This window comes from Arachis hypogaea, chromosome 15, assembly GCF_003086295.3.
Source record: "Arachis hypogaea cultivar Tifrunner chromosome 15, arahy.Tifrunner.gnm2.J5K5, whole genome shotgun sequence".
NCBI lineage: Eukaryota > Viridiplantae > Streptophyta > Magnoliopsida > Fabales > Fabaceae > Arachis > Arachis hypogaea.
In genome coordinates, this window is record NC_092050.1 from 106,234,191 (window position 1) to 106,257,502 (window position 23,312).

General features: G+C 38.0%; 2 non-coding genes across 2 annotated transcripts; one reads left to right on the forward strand and one right to left on the reverse strand.

The window, feature by feature from the left end:
- Positions 1-1,019: 1,019 nt before the first annotated feature.
- On the forward strand, positions 1,020-1,127 carry LOC112753946 (small nucleolar RNA R71). Its single transcript, XR_003178306.1, has one exon. It is a non-coding gene; the product is annotated as a small nucleolar RNA R71 (small nucleolar RNA).
- Positions 1,128-11,638: 10,511 nt separating this feature from the next.
- LOC112752202 (small nucleolar RNA R71) lies at positions 11,639-11,746 on the reverse strand. Its single transcript, XR_003176647.1, has one exon. It is a non-coding gene; the product is annotated as a small nucleolar RNA R71 (small nucleolar RNA).
- Between the last annotated feature and the right edge of the window lie 11,566 nt (positions 11,747-23,312).

The following is a 23,312-nucleotide window of genomic DNA, read 5'->3' on the forward strand; positions in this document are numbered from 1 at the left end:
TTGGCATTCAGCTTCATGATTGCACCAAGGTACTTAGCAACTTGCTCTTCAGTAATGTCTTCATCCTCTTCAGAGGAAGAATACTCATCAGAGCTCATGAAGGGCAGAAGCAGGTTGAATGGAATCTCTATGGTCTCTGTATGAGCCTCAGATTCCTTTGGTTCCTCAAAGGAAAACTCCTTATTGGTCAGTGAACGTCCCAGGAGGTCTTCCTCACTAGGATTCACGTCCTTCTCCTCCTCTCTGGGTTCGGCCACACCAAGTAAGGTTATGGCCTTGCACTCTCTTTTTGGATTCTTTTCTGTATTGCTTGGGAGAGTACTAGGAGGAGTTTCAGTGACCCTTTTACTCAGCTAGCCCACTTGTGCCTCCAAATTTCTAATGGAGGACCTTGTTTCATTCATGAAACTTAGAGTGGCCTTAGATAGATCAGAGACTATATTTGCTAAGCTAGATGGATTCTGCTCAAAGTTCTCTGTCTGTTGCTGAGAGGATGATGGAAAAGGCTTGCTATTGCCAAACCTATTTTTTCCTCCATTATTAAAGCCTTGTTGAGGCTTTTGTTGATCCTTCCATGAGAAATTTGGGTGATTTCTCCATGAGGGATTATAGGTGTTTCCATAGGGTTCTCCCATGTAATTCACCTCTGCTATTACAGAGTTCTCAGGATCATAAGCCTCTTCTTCAGAAGATGCCTCTTTAGTACTGTTGGATGCAGCTTGCAATCCATTCAGACTCTGAGAAATCATATTGACTTGCTGAGTCAATATTTTATTCTGAGCCAATATGGCATTCAGAGTATCAATTTCAAGAACTCCCTTCTTTTGAGGTGTCCCATTACTCACAGGATTCCTTTCAGAAGTGTACATGAACTGGTTATTTGCAACTATGTCAATGAGTTCCTGAGCTTCTCGAGGCGTTTTCTTTAGGTGAATGGATCCACTTGCAGAATGGTCCAATGACATCTTTGATAATTCAGACAAACCATCATAGAATATATCCAGGATGGTCCATTCTGAAAGCATGTCAGAAGGACACTTTTTGGTCAGTTACTTGTATCTCTCCCAAGCTTCATAGAGGGATTCACCTTCTTTCTGTTTGAAGGTTTGAACATCCACTCTAAGCTTGCTAAGCTTTTGAGGAGGAAAGAACTTGGCTAAGAAAGCCGTGACCAGCTTATCCCAAGAGTTCATGCTATCTTTAGGTTGAGAGTCCAACCATATTCTAGCTCTGTCTCTTACAGCAAACGGGAAAAGCATAAGCCTGTAGACCTCGGGATCAACCCCATTGGACTTAACAGTATCACAGATTTGCAAGAATTCAGTTAAGAACTGAAAAGGATTTTCTGATGGAAGTCCATGAAACTTGCAATTCTATTGCATCAGAGAAACTAATTGAGGCTTTAGCTCAAAATTGTTTGCTCTAATGGCGGGGATTGAGATGCTTCTTCCATGTAAGTTGGAATTTGGTGCAGTAAAGTCACCAAGCATCTTCCTTGCATCTCCACCATTATTATTATTTTTGGCCATCTCTACTTCTTTTTCGAAAATTTCAGTAAAGTCCTCTTTAGAGTATTGTGTTTTAGCTTCTCTTAGCTTCCTCTTCAGAGTCCTTTCAGGTTCCAAATCAACTTCAACAAGAATATTCTTATCCTTGCTCTTGCTCATATGAAAAAGAAGGGAACAGAAAATAATAGGGATCCTCTTTGCCACAGTAGAGAGGTTCCTTTATGTGAGTAGAAGAGAAGAAAAAGAATTCGAACACAGAAAGAGGGAGAGGGTTCGAATTTTTAAGAAGAAGAGAAGTGTTAGTTGATAAATAAAATAATTAGAAAGAGATGAGGGGAGAGAATTTCAAAAATTAGAAGAAGAAAAAAAGAAAAATATTTTTGTTTTTATTTTATTTATTAATTAAAATTCAAAAATAAAAAAAATTAAATTAAAATTTAAAACAATTAGTTAATTAAAAAGAATTTTGTAAAAAGGGTTAGTAATTTTCGAAAATTGGAGAGAGAAAAGTAGTTAGGTGGTTTTGAAAAAAGATATGATTGAAATAGAAAATTTTTAAAATCAAACAAAAAGTCAAGTAGTTAATTGAAAAAGATTTGAAAATTAATTTTGAAAAGATAAGAAGTTAGAAAGGATTTTGAAATTGATTTTGAAAAAGATATGATTGAAAATTTATTTTGAAAAAGATTGAAAGGGAAATTAAAAAGATTTGATTTTGAAATTGATTTTTAAAAAAGTTATGATTGAAATTAAAAAGATTTGAATTGGAAATTAGAAAGATTTGATTCTTGAAATTAAAGTTGATTACTTGACTAAAAAGAGACTAAAAGATATGATTTTATAATTTAAAGATTGAACCTTTCTTAATAGGCAAGTAACAACTTGAAAAATTTTTGAATTAAAACATTAAATGTTAGTGAGATTTTCGAAAATATGAAATAAAGATAAGAAAAAGATTTTGAAAATCAAAATTTATAATTTTCAAAAATATTGGAAAAAAAATGAAAAAGATTTAATTTTTGAAAAAGATTTGAAAAAGATAAAATTTTTAAATTGAAAATTGACTTGACTAATAAGAAACAATTGAATTTTAAAACTTTATGACTAAATCAATTCAGATTTTCGAAATTTATGAGCAAAATAAGGGAAAGATATCTTTTTGATTTTTGAATTTTTAATGATGAGAGAGAAAAACACTAAATTGAAACAAAACATAAAAATTATGAATCAAAACAACTAATGCATGCAAGAACACTTTGAATGTCAAGATGAACACCAAGAACACCTTGAATGTCAAGATGAACATCAAGAATATGTTTTCGAAAATATTTTTAAGAAAAGAAAGACATGAAAGACACCAAACTTAGAAATTTTCAAACTGTAGACACTAATAATTCAAAAATGCATATGGAAAACAAGACACAAAACAAGAAATTTTAAAGATCAAACAAGAAGACTTACCAAGAACAACTTGAAGATCATGAAGAACACCATGCATGAGTTTTCGAAAATTTTTAGGAAAAAGTTAAAACATGCAATTGACACCAAACTTAAAATTTGACACTAGACTCAAACAAGAAACACAAAATATTTGGTTTTTATTTTCGAAAATTATTTTGAGAAGAACGAAGAAGAAGAAATTTTTTTTGTATTTTTTGAAAATAAGAAATAAAAAGCTTAAAATTAAAATAAAATTACCTAATCTGAGCAACAAGATGAACCGTCAGTTGTCCAAACTCGAACAATCCCCGGCAACGGCACCAAAAACATGGTGCACGAAATCGTGATCGTTCATTCCTTGGTAACGGCGTTAAAAACTTAATACGCACGTTCATAATCTAAGTTCTTTGTCACAATTTCGCACAACTAACCAGCAAGTGCACTGGGTCGTCCAAGTAATAAACCTTACGTGAGTAAGGGTCAATCCCACGGAGATTGTCGGCTTGAAGCAAGCGATGGTCACCTTGTAAATCTCAGTCAGGCAGATTCAATTGGTTATAGAGATTTGATAATTAAAAGATAAATAAAACATAAAATAAAGATAGAGATACTTATGTAACTCATTGGTGAGAATTTCAGATAAGCGTATGGAGATGTTTAGTTCCTTCTAAATCTCTGCTTTCCTACTGTCTTCATCCAATCCTTCATACTCCTTTCTATGGCAAGCCGTATGTTGGGCATCACCGTTGTCAATGGCTACATCCCATCCTCTCAGTGAAAATGGTCCAAAATGAGCTGTCACCGCATGGCTAATCATCTGTCGGTCCTCGATCATACTGGAATAGGATTCAGTAATCCTTTTGCGTCTGTCACTATGCCCAGCACTCGTGAGTTTGAAGCTCGTCACAGCCATCCCTTTCCAGATCCTACTCGGAATACCATAGACAAGGTTTAGACTTTCCGGATCTCAAGAATGGCCGCCAATAATTCTAGCCTATACCACGAAGACTCTGATCTCACGATCAGGAGGCTAAGAGATATGCATTCAAGCTTGCTTTCATGCAGAACGAAAGTGTTTGTCAGGCACGCGTTCATAAGTGAGAATGATGATGAGCGTCACATAATCATCACATTCATCATGTTCTTGTGTGCGAATAAATATCTTAGGGAAGAAATAGGCTTGAATTGAATAGAAAAACAATAGTACTTTGCATTAATTCATGAGGAACAGCAGAGCTCCACACCTTAATCTATGGTGTGTAGAAACTCCACCGTTGAAAATACATAAGTGAAAATAGGGTAGACATGGCCGAGTAGCCAGCCTCCCATGGAGGTCTCAGAATGTAAAAGTTACATAATGTGCTCCAGAGATATGAAATAAATCACAAAAAGTAGTTTTTATACTAAACTAGTAACTAGGGTTTACAGAAATGAGTAAATGATGCAGAAATCAACTTTCGGGCCCACTTGGTGTGTGCTTGGGCTGAGCATTGAAGCTTTCATGTGCAGAGGTCTTCCTTGGAGTTAAACGCCAGTTTGTAACCTGTTTCTGGCGTTTAACTCTGCTTTGCAACCTATTTCTGGCGTTTAACTCCAGAATAGGGCAGAAAGCTGGCATTGAACGCCAGTTTGCATCATCTAAACTCGGGCAAAGTATGAACTATTATATATTTCTGGAAAGCCCTGGATGTCTACTTTCCAACGTAATTAAGAACGTGCCATTTAGACTTCTGTAACTCCAGAAAATCCACTTTGAGTTCAGGGAGGTCAGAATCCAACAGCATCTGCAGTCCTTCTTCAGCCTCTGAATCTGATTTTTGCTCAAGTCCCTCAAATTCAGCCAGAAATTACCTAAAATCACAGAAAAACACACAAACTCATAGTAAAGTCCAGAAAATGTGATTTTTATTTAAAAACTAATAAAAATATACTAAAAACTAACTAAATCATACTAAAAACTATGTAAAAACAATGCCAAAAAGCGTATAAATTATCCGCTCATCATGCACTTTCCTCCTCAACATCAACTTCAATCTTGTTGGAGGGATGTTCTATGATCATAGATTCCCATGGAGACTCCGCATCTCCTAAATCTTCAACCACTTCTTCCTTGTCTTCATCAATCATAAGTTCCTCCAATTGTTCCAACACAAAGCAACATTCCTCATTTTCCACCGATGTTTCTAATCTCTCCTTCATGCTAGGCTCTTGAGGGTTCAAGCATTGGGAGGCTAATCGGTTTGCTACCTCATCTAAGGCGGCCATGAATTTTAGCACCTCCCGTTGCATTTCTTCTTGCCCTTGACATAGCAAAGTGAGATAATCATCCATTAGGGCTTGGGGTGGATAGAAGGGTTCATTATTTTGGAGGAAGGGTTCAACACTCTCCAATTTTTCTACTTGTTGCACAACACATGCCATGGTTGCTTGAAGCCGGTCTGTTGATTCCTTGAGGCGATCTCCTGATTCTTGTTCCAACTTGCAAGCATAAGTAGGATCATATTGCTCTTGGATCATTGGACATGAATACTCTTCCATGGAGGGTTGTGGTGGAAAGTAAAATTCATCTTGTGGTTAAAAATTTGTATACATTGGAGGTGGTTTATCTTGGAAATAGTATGGAGGAGGTGGTTCTTGTAGGTGATGAGGTTGGAATAGTGGTTCTATATGTGGTTCATATGGCTCATATGGTTGTTGGTCTGGCGGGAAAGGATTAGGGTCATATGAAGGTGTTTGGTGAAGAGGGGATTGTGAATATGGTTGAGGGTTATATTGAGGATAAGGTTCATAAGCATATGGTAGGGATTGTTGGTAACTACAGTAGGAGTGATATGCATTAGGAGTGGAATTATACCTATAGGAGACCGGAGGAGGTTGTTGCCAAGAAGGTTGAGCATATGCTTAAGGCTCCTCCCACCTTTGATTGTTCCATCCTTGATGCATATCATCATTGAAACTTCCATTTCCTATAACATAATTGTAACCACACTCATAGCCAAAGTGATGAGAATTCATGATAGCAAGAGAGAATGAAAACAAAATCAAATGAGAAGCAAAGAAAACCAAATCCTAAAACTAGCACAAACTAACAAAGAAACAAAAGGCAAACATATTCACAATATTCACATATATACAATAACCAATAACATGCGCAAATTTGCGATTCCCTGGCAACGGTACCATTTTTCTGAACAGATTTTTGCGTGTTTAGAATTTCACAAATGAAATCTCGTTGCTAGTATAGTTTCTAAACCAACAAATAATCCTTTCATACAAAAAATTGGTTGTCACAAGTAACAAACCCCTAAAAATAATAACCGAAGTATTCAAACCTCGGGTCATCTCTCAAAGGAATTCCAGGGAAGTGTTCTTGTTATTAGTTATTTGATGTATATTTTGGGGTTTTGGATACGAGACAAGAGAAATAAATGGCAAGAAAGTAAACTAATAGCTAAGGAAGCTCTTGGCAAGCAATGAGAACTAGAAGTCCTATCCTCATTATCTCCCTCAACTGCGACATCAATTGTCCATTGCTCCCACTTAGTCAACCTCTAACTATGAAGGTAAGTCAAGTGGATAAATCAATTTGATTCCTCAAGTCCTAGTCAACTCCTATGGAAAGACTAGAGTTAGTGGAATTCAAGTCAACTAGCAACTTTCAATTATCAACCAAAAAAAGAGTTTGTTAACTCAAGAGTCTCCAATTACTCTAACCAAGCCAAGGGGAGAAAAATCTACTCTATAATCCAACCAAGTATTTTATCAAACACTTGGAAGGCATAAAAGCAAAGTAAAATCAAATTGCAAGAATTATAAATCTACAACTACTAATTACAAGGAATTAAACATCAACAATTAAAATCAACAATAAAGGAACATGAAACTTAAATTGCATTAAAGGAAAATAGGAGAAACAAGAGTTCATCAACATAAAAGTAAACAATTACAAGAATGAAATACGAAACTAGAAAGAGGAAAGGTAGGGGAACAAGAATTGATAAAGGAAAAGTAGATCAAATCATGAATTTAACCTAGATCTAAGAAATTCTAATCTAACCTAATCCTAATTCTAGAGAGAAGAGAGAGCTTCTCTCTTTAGAAACTACCTCTCACTCTAACTAGAAACTAAAAGTGTGTAAAAGATGTCAAAGATGTGAACCCCTTTAATCCTTGGTTCTTTTAATCCTTTCCCGCCAGAATTCCACTCAGAATTGGGCCTCGAAACCCTCCAAAATTGCTGGGCACGATTTCACTAAAGAAGTCACGTGCGAGCGTCGACGCGTACGCGTGGGTCGTGCATACACGTCGCTTGGCAATTTGCGTTCCACGCGTACGCGTCATGTACGCGTACGTGTCGCCCGGTGACTTTCATCTTCCATGCGTGCGCGTCTACTACGCGTGCGCATGGGGTGAATATATCCCAATCCTTGATTTTCCATGATTTCTCCACTTTGCATGCTTTTCTCTCAATTCCTTTGATCTATTCCTGGCCTTTTCACCCTGAAATCACTAACACACACATCAAGGCATCTAGTGGAATCAAAGGCGAATTAAAATTAACCAATTATGGGCCTAAAAATCATGTTTTCACTCTTAAGCACAAATTAGGGAGAATATATAAAATCCTGCTATTCTAGTGAATAAGTGTGAGAAAAGGGTGATAAAATCCCCTAAATTCAGCATAGAATGCACCACCAAATAGTGGTGCATCAACATCATATGGACTATTATATATTTCTGGAAAGCGGTGGAAGTCAGCTTTCCATAGCCATTGCGAACGCTCCATTTGGACTTTTGTAGCTCCAGAAAATCTCTTCTGAGTGTAGGTAGGTCAGATCTGGACAGCATCTGTGATGAGCGGATAATTTATACGCTTTTTGGCTTTGTTTTTAGTATGTTTTTAGTATATTTTAATTAGTTTTTATTATATTTTTATTAGTTTTTAAATAGAAATTACTCTTCTGGACTTTACTATGAGTTTGTGTGTTTTTCTGTGATTTTAAGTATTTTCTGGCTGAAATTGAGGGACCTGAGCAAAAATCTGATTCAGAGGCTGAAAAAGGACTGCAGATGCCATTGGATTCTGACCTCCCTGCACTCAAAGTGGATTTTCTGGAGCTACAGAAGCCCAATTGGCACGCTCTCAATTGCGTTGGAAAGTAGACATTCTGGGCTTTCCTGCAATATATAATAGTCCATACTTTGCTCAAGATTTGATGGCCTAAACAGGCGTTCCAAGTCAGCTCAGGAATTCTGGCGTTTAACTCCAAAACTGGCACAAAAGCTGGAGTTAAACGCCCAAACTAGCACAAAAGCTAGCGTTTAACTCCAAGAAAAGTCTCTACACATGAAAGCTTCAATGCTCAGCCCAAGCACACACCAAGTGGGCCCGGAAGAAGATTTCTGCATTAATTACCTATTTCTGTAACCCTAGGCTACTAGTTTTCTATAAATAGGACGTTTTGCTATTGTATTTTCATCATATACTCATACTTTCATAGACCTTTTCACATTTGGGGGCGGGCCTCACGGCCATGCCTAGACCTTGTTCTTATGTATTTTCAACGGTGGAGTTTCTACACACCATAGATTAAGGTGTGGAGCTCTGCTGTTCTTCATGAATTAATACAAGTACTATTGTTTTTCTATTCAACTCAAGTCTATTTCTTCTCCAAGATATTCATTCGTTCTTCAACTTGATGAATGTGATGATCTGTGACACTCATCATCATTCTCACCTATGAACGCGTGACTGACAACCACTTCCGTTCTACATGCAAACAAGCTTGAATGCGTATCTCTTGGGTTTCTAATCTAAGATTGGAACCTTCGTGGTATAGGCTAGAATTATTGGCAGCCATTCCTGAGATCCAGAAAGTCTAAACCTTGTCTGTGGTATTCCGAGTAGGATCTGGGAAGGGATGATTGTGACGAGCTTCAAACTCGCGATTGTGGGGCGTGTGACAGACGCAAAAGGATCAATGGATCCTATTCCGACATGATCGAGAACCGACAGCTGATTAGCCGATGTTGTGACAGAGCATCAGGACCATTTTCACGGAGAGGACGGGATGTAGCCATTGACAACGGTGATGCCCAACATAAAGCTTGCCATGGAAAGGAGTATGAATGATTGGAAGAAGGCAATAGGAAAGCAGAGGTTCAAGGGGAACAAAGCATCTTCATACGCTTATCTGAAATCCACCAATGAATTACATAAGTATCTCTATCTTTATTTTATGTTTATTTTCATCACCTTAAACTCCATAACCATTTGAATCCGCCTGACTGAGATTTACAAGATGACCATAGCTTGCTTCAAGCCGACAATCTCCGTGGGATCGACCCTTACTCACGTAAGGTTTATTACTTGGACGACCCAGTGCACTTGCTGGTTAGTTGTGCGGAATTGTGACAAAGTGTGATTCACGATTTCATATACCAAGTTTTTGGCGCCGTTGCCGGGGAAGGAACGAATGAACGAATAATAATTTCGCATTTGTTTCCGGCAACAACAGTGCCAAGTTTGGTCTGGCAACAACACCAATTTTATGGCGCCGTTGCCGGGGATTGTTCGAGTTTGGACAACTGACGGTTCATCTTGTTGCTTAGATTAGTTATCTTTTCTTCAAAATTTTTAAGAATGAATTCTAGAGTTTCAAGGTGATGTTCCCACCATCACAAAAGCTGATTGATTCTCATCAATTTAGCTATTGAATGTAATGCCTGCTGAAGCTTGGCCAAACATGTCTAATCCTTTTTAGACTGAAGCTTTAGACTAACATTGCATGATTCCTGGAATTCTTATTAAAAGTTTTGATTCTCTTTATTTTCTTTTCTATATAATTTTCGAAAAAAAATACAAATTTTTTTTAAAATGATAAAACCAAAAATATTTTATGTTTCTTGTTTGAGTCTATTGTCTAATTTTAAGTTTGGTGTCAATTGCATGTCTTTATCCTTCTAATTTTCAAAAATTTATACATATTGTTCTTCATTGATCTTCAAGTTATTCTTGATGATTTCATTGCTCTGATCTTCAAATTCTCTTGTTTTGTATGTTTTGTTGTTTCTTACATGCATTTTTACATTGTTATAGTCCTTAGTATACAAATTTTTAAGTTTGGTGTCTTACATGCATTGTTTATTTGATCTTAGTTGCATTTTTATTGATTCCCATCATCAAAAATTCAAAAATATTTTTTCAAAACTATGTCTTTTCAAGTCAATAATACAGAGAATTGAAGATTCAGAACATTCAGCAGAGGAATCAAACAGAAAAAGCTGTGCGTTCAAAACGCCCAGTGAAGAAGGAAAACTGGCGTTTAAACGCCAGCCAGGGTACCTGGCTGGGCGTTTAACGCCTAAAAAGGTAGAGATTTGGGCGTTAAACGCCAGAATGGGCACCATTCTGAGCGTTTAACGCCAGGATGACACTAGAGGGAAGATTTTGTTTTTAATTCACATTTTTTTCAAGTTTTCATAATTTTTCAAAATCAAATCTTTTTCAAATCATATCTTTTCAATCATATCTCTTTCAAAATCAATTTCTTTCCATTTTATATTTATTTTTACTATTTTCAAAAATCCTTGCTTCAATTCAAGATTTACTTCAAAATTTTCAAGTTGTTACTTGCCTATTAAGAAAGGATCAAATTTTAAATTTTTAGAATCATATCTTTTAATTTCTTGTTAGTCAAGTAATCAACTTTAATTTTAAAACTTTTTCTTTTTTTTAATTTGATTCTCAATCATATCTTTTCAATCATATTTTTTCAATCACATCTTTTTCAAAATTAATTTTCAATCATATCTTTTTGATTTCTAATTTCAAAATCTTTTTCAAAATCACTTAATTTCTTTCCCAAACTTAATTTTCGAAAATCTCAATCAAATTTTCAAATTTTTTTTTTATTATTTCAAAATCTTTTTAATTTATTTTCGAAAATTCTTCCCCTCTTTTCACATCCTTCTATTTAAGGGACTAACACTCCTCCTCAAGGTGCAATTCGAACCCTATTTCTTTAATAAGTTCGAATTTTCTCATCTCTACCTCCTCCTTCTATTCTTCTTTTCCTCTGACACCTCAAGGAATCTCTATACTGTGACATAGAGGATTCTCTACTTTCTTGTTCTCTTCTCTTTCATATGAGCAGAAACAAAGATAAAGGCATACTTGTTCAAGCTGATCCTGAACCTGAAAGGACCTTGAAGAGAAAGCTAAGAGAAGCTAAAGAACATCTCTCTTTAGAGGGCCTAACAGAGCTTTTCAAGGAAGAAGAAACCATGGCAGCCGAAAACAACAATGCCAACAATGCAAGGAAAGTGCTTGGTGACTTTACTACACCTACTCCCGACTTCTATAGGAGAAGAATCTCAATCCCTGCCATTGGAGCAAACAACTTTGAGCTTAAGACTCAATTAGTTTCTCTAATGCAACAGAATTGCAAGTTTCATGGACTTCCATTGGAAGATCCTCATCAGCTCTTAGCTGAATTCTTGCAAATCCGTGACACTGTCAAGACCAATGGGCTTGACCCTGAAGTCTATAGACTTATGCTTTTTTTCCTTTTGCTGTAAGAGACAGAGCTAGGACATGGTTGGATTCACAACCTAAAGAAAGCCTGAACTCTTGGGAAAAGCTAGTCAATGCCTTCTTGGCAAAGTTCTTTCCACCTCAAAAATTGAGCAAGCTTAGAGTAGAAGTCCAAACCTTCAGACAGAAGGAAGGTGAATCCCTCTATGAAGCTTGGGAAAGATACAAGCAATTGATCAGAAGATGTCCTTCTGACATGCTTTCTGAATGGAGCATCATAGGTATTTTTTATGATGGTCTGTCTGAACTATCCAAGATGTCATTGGATAGCTCTGCTGGAGGATCTCTTCATCTGAAGAAGACGCCTGCAGAAGCTCAGGAACTCATTGAAATAGTTGCAAATAACCAATTCATGTACACTTCTGAAAGGAATCCTGTGAATAATGGGATAGCTCAGAAGAAAGGAGTTCTTGAGATTGATACTCTGAATGCCATATTGGCTCAAAATAAAATATTGACCCAACAAGTCAATATGATTTCTCAGAGTCTGTCTGGAATGCAAGCAGCAACAGGCAGTACTAAGGAAGCTTCCTCTGAAGAAGAAGCTTATGATCCTGAGAACCCAGCAATGGAAGAGGTGAATTACATGGGAGAACCCTATGAAAACACCTATAATCCTTCATGGAGAAATCATCCAAATCTCTCATGGGAGGATCAACAGAGACCTCAACAAGGTTTCAACAACAATAATGGTGGAAGAAATAGGTTTAGCAATAGCAAGCCTTTTCCATCATCTTCTCAACAACAGACAGATAATTCTAAGCAGAGCCCCTCTGACTTAGCAACCATTGTCTCTGATCTAATCAAAACCACTCAAAGTTTCATGACTGAAACAAGATCCTCCATTAGAAACTTGGAGGCACAAGTGGGTCATCTGAGTAAGAAAATTACTGAACTCCCTCCTAGCACTCTTCCAAGCAATACAGAAGAGAATCCAAAAAGAGAGTGCAAGGCCATAACCACATCTCGCATGGCCGAACTTGGAGAGGAGGAAGAGGCAGTGATTCCCACTGAAGAAGACCTTAATGGATGTCCACTGACCTCCATGGAGTTCCCTAAAGAGGAACCATGGGAATCTGAGGCTCACACTGAGACCATAGAGATTCCATTATATTTACTTCTGCCTTTCATAAGCTCTGATGAGTATTCTTCCTCTGAAGAGGATGAAGATGTCACTGAAGAGCAAGTTGCTAAGTACCTTGGAGCAATCATGAAGCTAAATGCCAAGTAATTTGGTAATGAGACTTGGGAGGATGAACCTCCATTGCTCATCAAAGAACTGGATGACTTGACTAGGCAGATATTACCTCAAAAGAGGCAAGACCCTGGAAAATTCCCAATCCCTTGTACCATAGGCACCATGACCTTTGAGAAGGCTCTGTGTGACCTAGGGTCAAGTATAAACCTTATGCCTCTCTCTGTAATGGAGAAGCTAGGGATCATTGAGGTACAAGCTGCTAGAATCTCACTAGAGATGGTAGACAATTCAAAGAAACAGGCTTATGGACTTGTAGACAATGTCTTGGTAAAGGTTGAAGACCATTACATCCCTACCGATTTCATAATTCTAGAGACTGGGAAGTGTATGGATGAATCCATCATCCTTGGCAGACCCTTCCTAGCCACAGCAAAGGCTGTGATTGATGTTGACAGAGGAGAATTGATCATTCAATTGAATGAAGACTCCCTTGTGTTTAAAGCTCAAGGATATCCCTCTGTAACTATAGAGAGGAAGCATGAAGAGCTTCTCTCAATACAGAGTCAAACAGAGCCCCTACATTCAAACTCTAAGTTTGGTGTTGGGAGGCCACAACCAAACTCTAAGTTTGGTGTTGAACCCCCATATTCAAACTCTAAGTTTGGTGTTGGGAGGTTCCAACATTGCTCTGAACATCTGTGAGGCTCCATGAGAGCCCATTGTCAAGCTATTGACATTAAAGAAGCGCTTATTGGGAGGCAACCCAATCTTTAATTATCTATGTTAAATTTCTATTTTCTGTTGTTATTTTATGTTTTCTGTAGGTTGATGATCATGTGAAGTCACAAAAATAATTGAAAAAGCAAAAACAAAGTGAAAAACAGAATGAAAAATAGAACACCCTGGAGGAGCTGGCGTTTAAACGCCAGTAAAGGTAGCAGAATGGGTGTTAAACACCCAGTCTGGCACCATTCTGGGCGTTTAATGCTAGAAAAGGGCACCAGACTGGCGTTTAACGCCAGGAATGGGCAAGAAGCTGGCGTTAAATGCCAGAAATGGGCAGCAGCCTGGCGTTTAACGCCAGGATTAGCAGAAAGGGGCGTTTTGCACGCCACTTGGTGCAGGGATGAGATATCCTTGAAACCTCAGGATCTGTGGACCCCACAGGATCCCCACCTACCCCACCACTCTCTCTCTTCTTCACCCATTCACCAATCACCTCAATACCTCTTCCCCAAAAACCCCTCACCTATCAAATCCCACCATTCTCTTCACCACTCACATCCATCCTTCATAAAACCCCACCTACCTCCCCATCCAAATTCAAACCACTTTCCCTCCCAAACCCACCCATAATGGCCGAACCATATACACCCCTCTCACTCCTATATAAACCCATCTTCACTCCTTCATTTTCACACAACCTAAACACCACTTCTCCCCCTTGGCCGAAACACAAAGCCCACTCCATCTCCTCTATTTCTTCTTCTTCTACTCTCTTCTTTCTTTTTTTGCTCGAGGACGAGCAACCTTCTAAGTTTGGTGTGGTAAAAGCTAAAGCTTTTTGTTTTTCCATAACCATTTATGGCACCAAAGGCCGGAGAAACCTCTAGAAAGAGGAAAGGGAAGGCAAAAGCTTCTACCTTCGAGTCATGGGAGATGGAGAGATTCCTCTCAAGGGTGCATCAAGACCACTTCTATGAAGTTGTGGCCAAGAAGAAGGTGATCCCCGAGGTCCCTTTTAAGCTCAAAAAGGGCGAATATCCGGAGATCCGACATGAGATCCGAAGAAGAGGTTGGGAAGTTCTCACCAACCCCATTCAACAAGTCAGAATCTTAATGGTCCAAGAGTTCTATGCCAATGCATGGATCACCAAGAACTATGATCAAAGTGTGAACCCGGACCCTAAGAATTGGCTTACAATGGTTCGGGAGAATTACTTAGACTTTAGTCCGAAAAATGTAAGGTTGGCATTCAACTTGCCTATGATGCAAGGAGATGCACACCCATACACAAGAAGGGTCAACTTTGATCAAAGGTTGGACCAAGTCCTCATGGACATCTGTGAAGAGGGCGCTCAATGGAAAAGTGATTCAAGAGGAAAGCCGGTTCAACTAAGAAGGCATGACCTCAAGCCCGTGGCTAGGGGATGGTTGGAGTTCATCCAACGCTCAATCATTCCTACTAGCAACCGATCTGAAGTTACTATAGACCGGGCTATCATGATTCATAGCATCATGATTAGAGAGGAAGTAGAAGTTCATGAGGTTATATCCCAAGAACTCTACAAGGTGGCGGACAAGTCCTCCACTATGGCAAGGTTAGCCTTCCCTCATCTCATTTGTCACCTCTGCAATTCAGCTGGAATTGACATAGAGGAAGACATCCTCATTGATGAGGACAAACCCATCACTAAGAAAAGGATGGAGAAAACAAGAGAACCTCATAAAGAGCATGAGAAAATTCCTCATCATGAAATCCCTGAGATGCCTCAAGGGATGGATCTTCCTCCACGAAACTATTGGGAGCAAATCAACACCTCCCTAGGAGAATTAAGTTCCAACATGGGACAACTAAGGGTGGAGCACCAAGAGCATTCCATCCTCCTCCATGAAATTAGAGAAGATCAAAGAACCATGAGAGAGGAGCAACAAAGGCAAGGAAGAGACATTGAGGAGCTCAAGCACTCCATAAGATCTTCAAGAGGAAGAACAAGCCGCCATCACTAAGGTGGACCCGTTCTTTAACTTCCTTGTTCTTTATTTTCCTGTTTTTCGAAAATTATGCTTTATGTTTATCTATGTTTGTGTCTTTATTACATGATCATTAGTGTCTATGCCTTAAATCTATGAAAATGAATCCATCACCTTTCTTAAATGAAAAATGTTTTTAATTGAAAAAGAAAAAGAAGTGCATGAATTTCAAATTTTAAAACAGTTTAATTATCTTGATGTGGTGGCAATACTATTATTTTTCTGAATGAATGCTTTAACAGTGCATATTTTTGAATTTGATTGTTTATGAATGTTAAAAATGTTGGCTCTTGAAAGAATGAAAGGAAAAGGAGAAATGTTATCTAATGATCTGAAAAATCATAAAATTGATTCTTGAAGCAAGAAAAAGCAGTGAAAAGCTTGCAGAAAAAAAAAAGAGAGAGAGAAGCAAGCAGAAAAAGCCAATTCCCCTTTAAACCAAAAGGAAAGGGTGATAAAAAGGATCCAAGGCTTTGAGTATCAGTGGATAAGAGGGCCCACAGGAATAAAATCCTGGCCTAAGCGGCTAAACCAAGCTGTCCCTAACCATGTGCTTGTGGCGTGAAGGTGTCAAATGAAAACTTGAGACTGAGCGGTTAAAGTTGAGGTCCAAAGCAAAAAGAGTGTGCTTAAGAGCTCTGGACACCTCTAATTGGGGACTCTAGCAAAGCTGAGTCACAATCTGAAAAGGTTCACCCAGTTATGTGTCTGTGGCATTTATGTATCCGGTGGTAATACTGGAAAACAAAATATTTAGGGTCACGGCCAAGACTCATAAAAGTAGTTGTGTTCAAGAATCAACATACTTAACTAGGAGAATCAATAACACTATCTGGATTCTGAGTTCCTATAGAAGCCAATCATTCTGAACTTCAAAGGACAAAGTGAGATGTCAAAACTGCTCAGAAGCAAAAAGCTAAAAGCCCCGCTCGTCTAATTAATACTGATCTTCATAGATGTTTTTGGAATTTATTGTATATTCTCTTCTTTTTATCCTATTTGATTTTTAGTTGCTTGGGGACAAGCAACAATTTAAGTTTGGTGTTGTGATGAGCGGATAATTTATACGCTTTTTGGCATTGTTTTTAGTATGTTTTTAGTATATTTTAATTAGTTTTTATTATATTTTTATTAGTTTTTGAATAAAAATCACTCTTCTGGACTTTACTATGAGTTTGTGTATTTTTTCTGTGATTTCAGGTATTTTCTGGCTGAAATTGAGGGACCTGAGCAAAAATCTGATTCAGAGGCTGAAAAAGGACTGCAGATGCTGTTGGATTCTGACCTCCATGCACTCAAAGTAGATTTTCTGGAGCTACAGAAGCCTAATTGGCGCGCTCTCAATTGCGTTGGAAAGTAGACATCCTGGGCTTTCCAGCACAATATAATAATTCATACATTACTTAAGATTTGATGGCCCAAACAGGCGTTTCAAGTCAGCTCAGGAATTCTGGCGTTTAACTCCAAAACTAGCACAAAAGCTGGAGTTAAACGCCCAAACTGGCACAAAAGCTAGCGTTTAACTCCAAGAAAAGTCTCTACACATGAAAGCTTCAATTCTCAGCCCAAGCACACACCAAGTGGGCCCGAAAGAAGATTTCTGCATTAATTACCTATTTCTGTAACCCTAGGCTACTAGTTTTCTATAAATAGGACCTTTTGCTATTGTATTTTCATCATATACTCATACTTTCATAGACCTTTTCACATTTAAGGGCTGGCCTCACGGCCAAGCCTAGACCTTGTTCTTATGTATTTTCAACGGTGGAGTTTCTACACACCATAGATTAAGGTGTGGAGCTCTACTATTCTTCATGAATTAATACAAGTACTATTGTTTTTCTATTCAACTCAAGTCTATTTTTTCTCCAAGATATTCATTCGTTCTTCAACTTGATGAATGTGATGATCCGTGACACTCATCATCATTCTCACCTATGAACGTGTGATTGACAACCACTTCCGTTCTACATGCAAATAAGCTTGAATGCGTATCTCTTGGGTTTCTAATCTAAGATTGGAACCTTCGTGGTATAGGCTAGAATTATTGGCGGCCATTCCTGAGATCCAGAAAGTCTAAACCTTGTCTGTGGTATTCCGAGTAGGATCTGGGAAGGGATGACTGTGACGAGCTTCAAACTCGCGATTGTGGGGCGTGTGACAGACGCAAAAGGATCAATGGATCCTATTCCGACATGATCGAGAACCGACAGCTGATTAGCCGATGTTATGACAGAGCATCAGGACCATTTTCACTGAGAGGACGGGATGTAGCCATTGACAACGGTGATGCCCAACATAAAGCTTGCCATGGAAAGGAGTATGAATGATTGGAAGAAGGCAATAGGAAAGCAGAGGTTCAAGGGGAACAAAGCATCTTCATACGCTTATCTGAAATCCACCAATGAATTACATAAGTATCTCTATCTTTACTTTATGTTTATTTTCATCACCTTAAACTCCATAACCATTTGAATCCTCCTGACTGAGATTTACAAAATGACCATAGCTTGCTTCAAGCCGACAATCTCCGTGGGATCCACCCTTACTCACGTAAGGTTTATTTCTTGGACGACCCAGTGCACTTGCTGGTTAGTTGTGCGGAATTATGACAAAGTGTGATTCACGTTTGAGGGCTCCAAGTCTTTGGCGCCATTGTTGATGATCACAATTTCGTGCACCAATCTGTAATGCTTTCTCTGTCTCTGAATCAGACTTCTGCTCCATCTCCTCAAATTCAGCCAGAAAGTACCTAAATTGGTACAAAAATGCACAAACTCAAAGTGGAATCCAAAAATATAAATTTAGCACTAAAACTTGTAAAAACTTAATAAAAGCTAAATAAAACCTATTAAAAACTATATGAAAACTAAGCTAAAAAGCGTATAAAATATTCGCTCATCACAACACCAAACTTAAACTGTTGTTTGTTCCCAAGCAACTAAAAATAAAATAGGATGAAAAGAAGAGTAGGATGCAATAAATTTCTGAGTTTCCAATGAAGCTCACTCAATTAGAAGAGCGGGTTTTAGTAGCTTTTTGTTTCTGAATAGTCTTGGCATCTCACTATCCATTGAAAATCAGAATGGCTGGCATCTTTAGGTACTTAAAATCCAGATAGTATTACTGCTTCCCCTAGTTTAGCTCTTTTTTTATTCTTGGATATAGCTTTCAGAGTCTTGGCTGTGACCCTAAGCACCTTGTTTTCCAGTATTACCACCGGATACAATAATGCCATAGACACTTTAACTGGGTGAACCTTTTCAGATTGTGACTCAGCTTTGCTAGAGTCCCCAGATAAAGGTGTCCAGAGATCTTAAGCACACTCTTTTGCTTTGGACCACGACTTTAACCGCTCAGTCTCAAGCTTTTCGCTTGACACCTTCATGCCACAAGCACATGGTTAGGTACAGCTTAGATTGAGCCACTTAGGGCAGGATTTTATTCCTTTAGGCCCTCCTAACCACTGATGCTCAAAGCCTTGGGCCCTTTCACCCTTGCATTTTGGTTTAAAGGGTTATTGGCTTTTTCTACTTCTTTTGCTTTTTCTGTATACTCTCTCTTTTTTTTTGCTGCTTTTTCTTACTTCAAGAATCAATTTTTTAGATTCTTCAGATTATCAATAATATTTTTTCCTTCTTCTTCATTCTTTCAAGAGTCAGCATCATAAAATTCAACTTCAAACATGCACTGTTTATTCTTTCATTCAGAAAACTAAAGCAATGTAACCCAATTAAATTATTGTAACTATTCTTTATTGGAAAGATCAAGAAAATATAAGCATTTTTATTTCTTCTTAAAAAATCTATTATTTTATTCATGTTCAATGATGATAAGAGGAATAATTTATAGCTAATTAAAAAATTAAAATTAATTAATTACTACTAATGCTTATGTAATCCTAAAAATTAAAAGACATAAAATTAAAATAAAAACTTAATTACTACTAGTGATCATACAACTCTAAATTAGGATGGGAATACGTGATACAGAAAAACAAGAATTAGAATAACCACAGAGTTGAAACTCAACAATCTTCAGCTTGTGGGATATTGTTTTGTTCAGCCTGTAGGGTGCAAGGCTCTTCAACTTGAAAGGCGCATGGTTCTTAAGCTGGAGGGGTGCTGGGCTCTTCAGGAGAAAGCTTCTGGCACTTCAGCTCTTCAAGACTACGCCCTTGCTTCTTTTGCTCTTTGATCAATTTACAAATCATGCTATTCTGATCTTGCTGATCCTCTCTAAGTTGATCCAGTGTGCTCTGTAAGTGAATTACAGATGCCTTCAGATGGTCCCACTACTCTATTGGAGGGATCTCTTGGGATGCCTCTGGTGCCTTCCTCTTTAGGTTATCATCTTCTATTTGGGAGCTCTCCATCACCTGCTTGGTGATTGGTTTTTCCACTAGAATAAGGTTATCCTCTTGGATCAGAACCTTAGCCTCCTTGCATAGGCGAAAGATGAGATTTGGATAAGCCAGCATAGCCTTAGTGGAATCTCTGTATGCTAGCTTGTAAATCTCAAGGGGAATTATTTGGTGGACTTCCATCTCATTCCCTGTCATGATGCAGTGGATCGTTATTACTCTTGCAATATTGACTTCAGATCTGTTACTTGTGGCGGCAATGGAGGGACCAATGAAGTCTAGCCATCCTCCGGCAACAGGGTTGAGGTCGTCCCTGGTCAACTGGCATGGCTCTCCTTGTGTATTCTCAATCTATTGAGTTCCGGGCAAGCATATGTCCTTTAAGACTTGGTCCAGCTTTTGGTTGGCTACAACTCTTCTGTTGTATGACTCATGATCATCCTTCATTAGGGGTAGTTTGAAGATCTCTCTCACCCTATCCTGGTGAAAGTATATGATCCTCCCCCTAACCATGGTGCGAAAGTTTTGTCCTTTTTTTGCTTATCTGTCATCCACATATTTACATAGAACTCCCGGATCATGCTGTATTCAACATTAAACTCAAGATCACTTAGAATCTCCCAGCCTCTCCTTTGAATCTGCTTCTTGATCTCTGGATATTCTTCTTCTCCAAGGTTGAATCCTACTTCAGGGATTACTGGCCTTTTGCTCATTATCTTACGATAATGCTCCTCATGCTACTTGGTGAAGAAGAAAACCAGTTTGAGAACAACTGTTGAGTTGTTTTCTTTCTTGTTCTTTGGGGAGGTCTTGCTAATTCTGGAGCCATGGGATTGAATTCTTGAAAGAACAGGGCTTCTGTCACACTAAACTTAAAAATTTGCTCGTCCTCGAGCAAAAGGTAAGAAAGGACGTGAACTTGAAAAGAGAGTAGAAGAGGGAAAGAGAGGGGAGAGGGCAAATGAGAGGTGATGAGTGATGGAGGGCACGGCCAACATATATATAGGGAGGGAGGGAGGGAATTTTTTCGAAAAAATTAAAAGATAAGAGATAAAAGATAAAAGATAAAAGGTAAAGATAAAGATTAAAAGATAAAAGATAAAAGATATGAAATAAAAGATAAAGATAAAGATTAAAAGATAAAAGATAAAAGGTAAAAGGTAAAAGATAAAAGATAAAAGATAAAGATAAAGACTAAGAGATAAAAGATAAAAGATAAGAAATAACAGATAGAGATAAAGATTAAAAGATAAAATAAAGATTTTTGAAAAAAAAATAAGATAAGTTGTTAATTTTAAAAGATAAGAAAAGATTTTTAAAAATATAGAAAAGACATTAAAGACAAGATATTGAACATAAAATGGATTTGAATGTTTAATAATAGATATGAATAAGTTAAGAAAAGATTTTGAAACTAGTTTGAGAGCATATTTTAAAAGTTATACCATTTTGAAAAGGATTTGAAAAATAAATTTGAAAAATAGTTTTAATTTAAAAATAAAATAAAATATTTGAAAAAGATTTAATTTAAAGATTAAAGACTTTTTGTAATTAGATTGGATGAAGATGAGTTGAATCAAAAAAATAAAAATTACCTCCATGCTATCAAGCTGGCATTTAAATGCCCAGAATGCTAATGATAGCATTCTGGCGTTAAACTCCAGAGTAATCCTCCCTGTGGGGCGTTAAATGCCCAGCCAGTGCTTTCTGACTGGCGTTTAACGCCAGGCTGATGTCTCCTCTTGGGCGTTTAAACGCCCATCACCCTAGCTGTTCATACCACGGGTCGAGCTATGCGAGCCGGGCTGGATGAAGACAAAAATGACCGACCTCTTATAAAGGTTGGTCGACACCAACCTCTGCCCAAAGAGCTCGGCCAAGTTACTATAAGGGCCCAAGTAAGCCCAAAACAGAAGATCACAGCCCACCTAAAGGCGGCTGGCCTAAAGATAAGGGGACCTACCCACAAAAGATAAAGATAAGATAACTAAACTTATCTCAAGGGAGGTCATCCCAGACTACTATAAATACACTGGAGCACCCAGGTATAACTCATACTCTGATTCTACACAAAAAACCTGCTTAAAGCCCGTGCTAACTTAAGCATCGGAGTCTCTTGCAGGTACCACCACCCTCCGGTGATCAAGGATCCGCAATGTCTCAAGACTCAGCAAGTCGGACACGACAGCCCCAGCCATAACAGCAGATCTCCTCCGAGATCGACCTTCAATTTCAGGTAACCCTCGAAACACTACCCTTTTTGGCGTTTAAACACCAAAAAGCTCCTTACTCCAGGGTATTCTGTTTGTTGTTTTGCATCATTCTGTCTTTGATTAAGCATTGTACAAGATCACTAACACAAAAAATTAACTTATACATAATTAGAACTAATGAAAAAAAGAAAATTAATGAAAATGAAAATAACTGGAGAAATTAATAAAGTATGAGTATTTATTGGGTTGCCTCCCAACAAGCGCTTCTTTAATGTCTTTAGCTGGAATTCACTGTACTTAACTGAGTAACAGTGTTGAGCCTCCTGGCTCTATATCTCCTTCAAGGTAATGCTTAACCCTCTGTCCATTGACAGTGAACCTGGTTTCTTTACCTTAAAGTTCTATATACCCATATGGTGATACCTTAGTAATCACAAATGGTCCTGTCCAACAGGATTTAAGTTTCCCAGGGAACAGTTTGAGCCTTGAGTTGAAGAGCAAGACCTTCTGTCCTGGTTCAAAGACTCTGGTAGCTAACTTCCTGTCATGCCATCTCTTTGCCTTTTCCTTATAGATTTTTGCATTTTCCAATGCATCTAACCAGAATTCATCCAACTCATTCAGTTGGAGCAGCCGTTTCTCCCCTGCTGCTTTGGCATCAAGGTTGAGGAATCTAGTAGCCCAATAGTCTTTGTGTTCTAGTTCCACTGGTAAATGACAGGACTTTCGATATACTAACTAATATGGTGAAGTTCCAATGTGGGTTTTAAAAGATGTTCTGTATGCCCACAGAGCATTATCAAGCTTTCTAGACTAATCCTTTCTAGAGGCACTTAGTATCCTCTCTAGGATTTGCTTTAGTTCTCTATTTAAGACTTCAGCTTGCCCATTAGTTTGGGGATGATACGGTGTTGCTATTTTATGGCAAACTCTGTATCGACTTAAGATAGAATCCAGCTGTCTGTTGCAGAAATAAGTTCCTCTATCACTAATTAGTGTCTTGGGGATACCAAACCTACTGAAAATGTTCTTTTAGAGGAACTTCATTACTACTTTAGTGTCATTAGTGGGTGTTGCTATTGCTTCAAGCCATTTAGACACGTAATCTACTGCCACAAGGATGTAGGTGTTTGAGTATGAGGGCGGGAATAATCCCATGAAATCTATCCCCCATACGTCAAACAACTCAATCTCTAGGATTCCTTGTTGAGGCATGTTGTGACCACGAGGAAGGTTACCA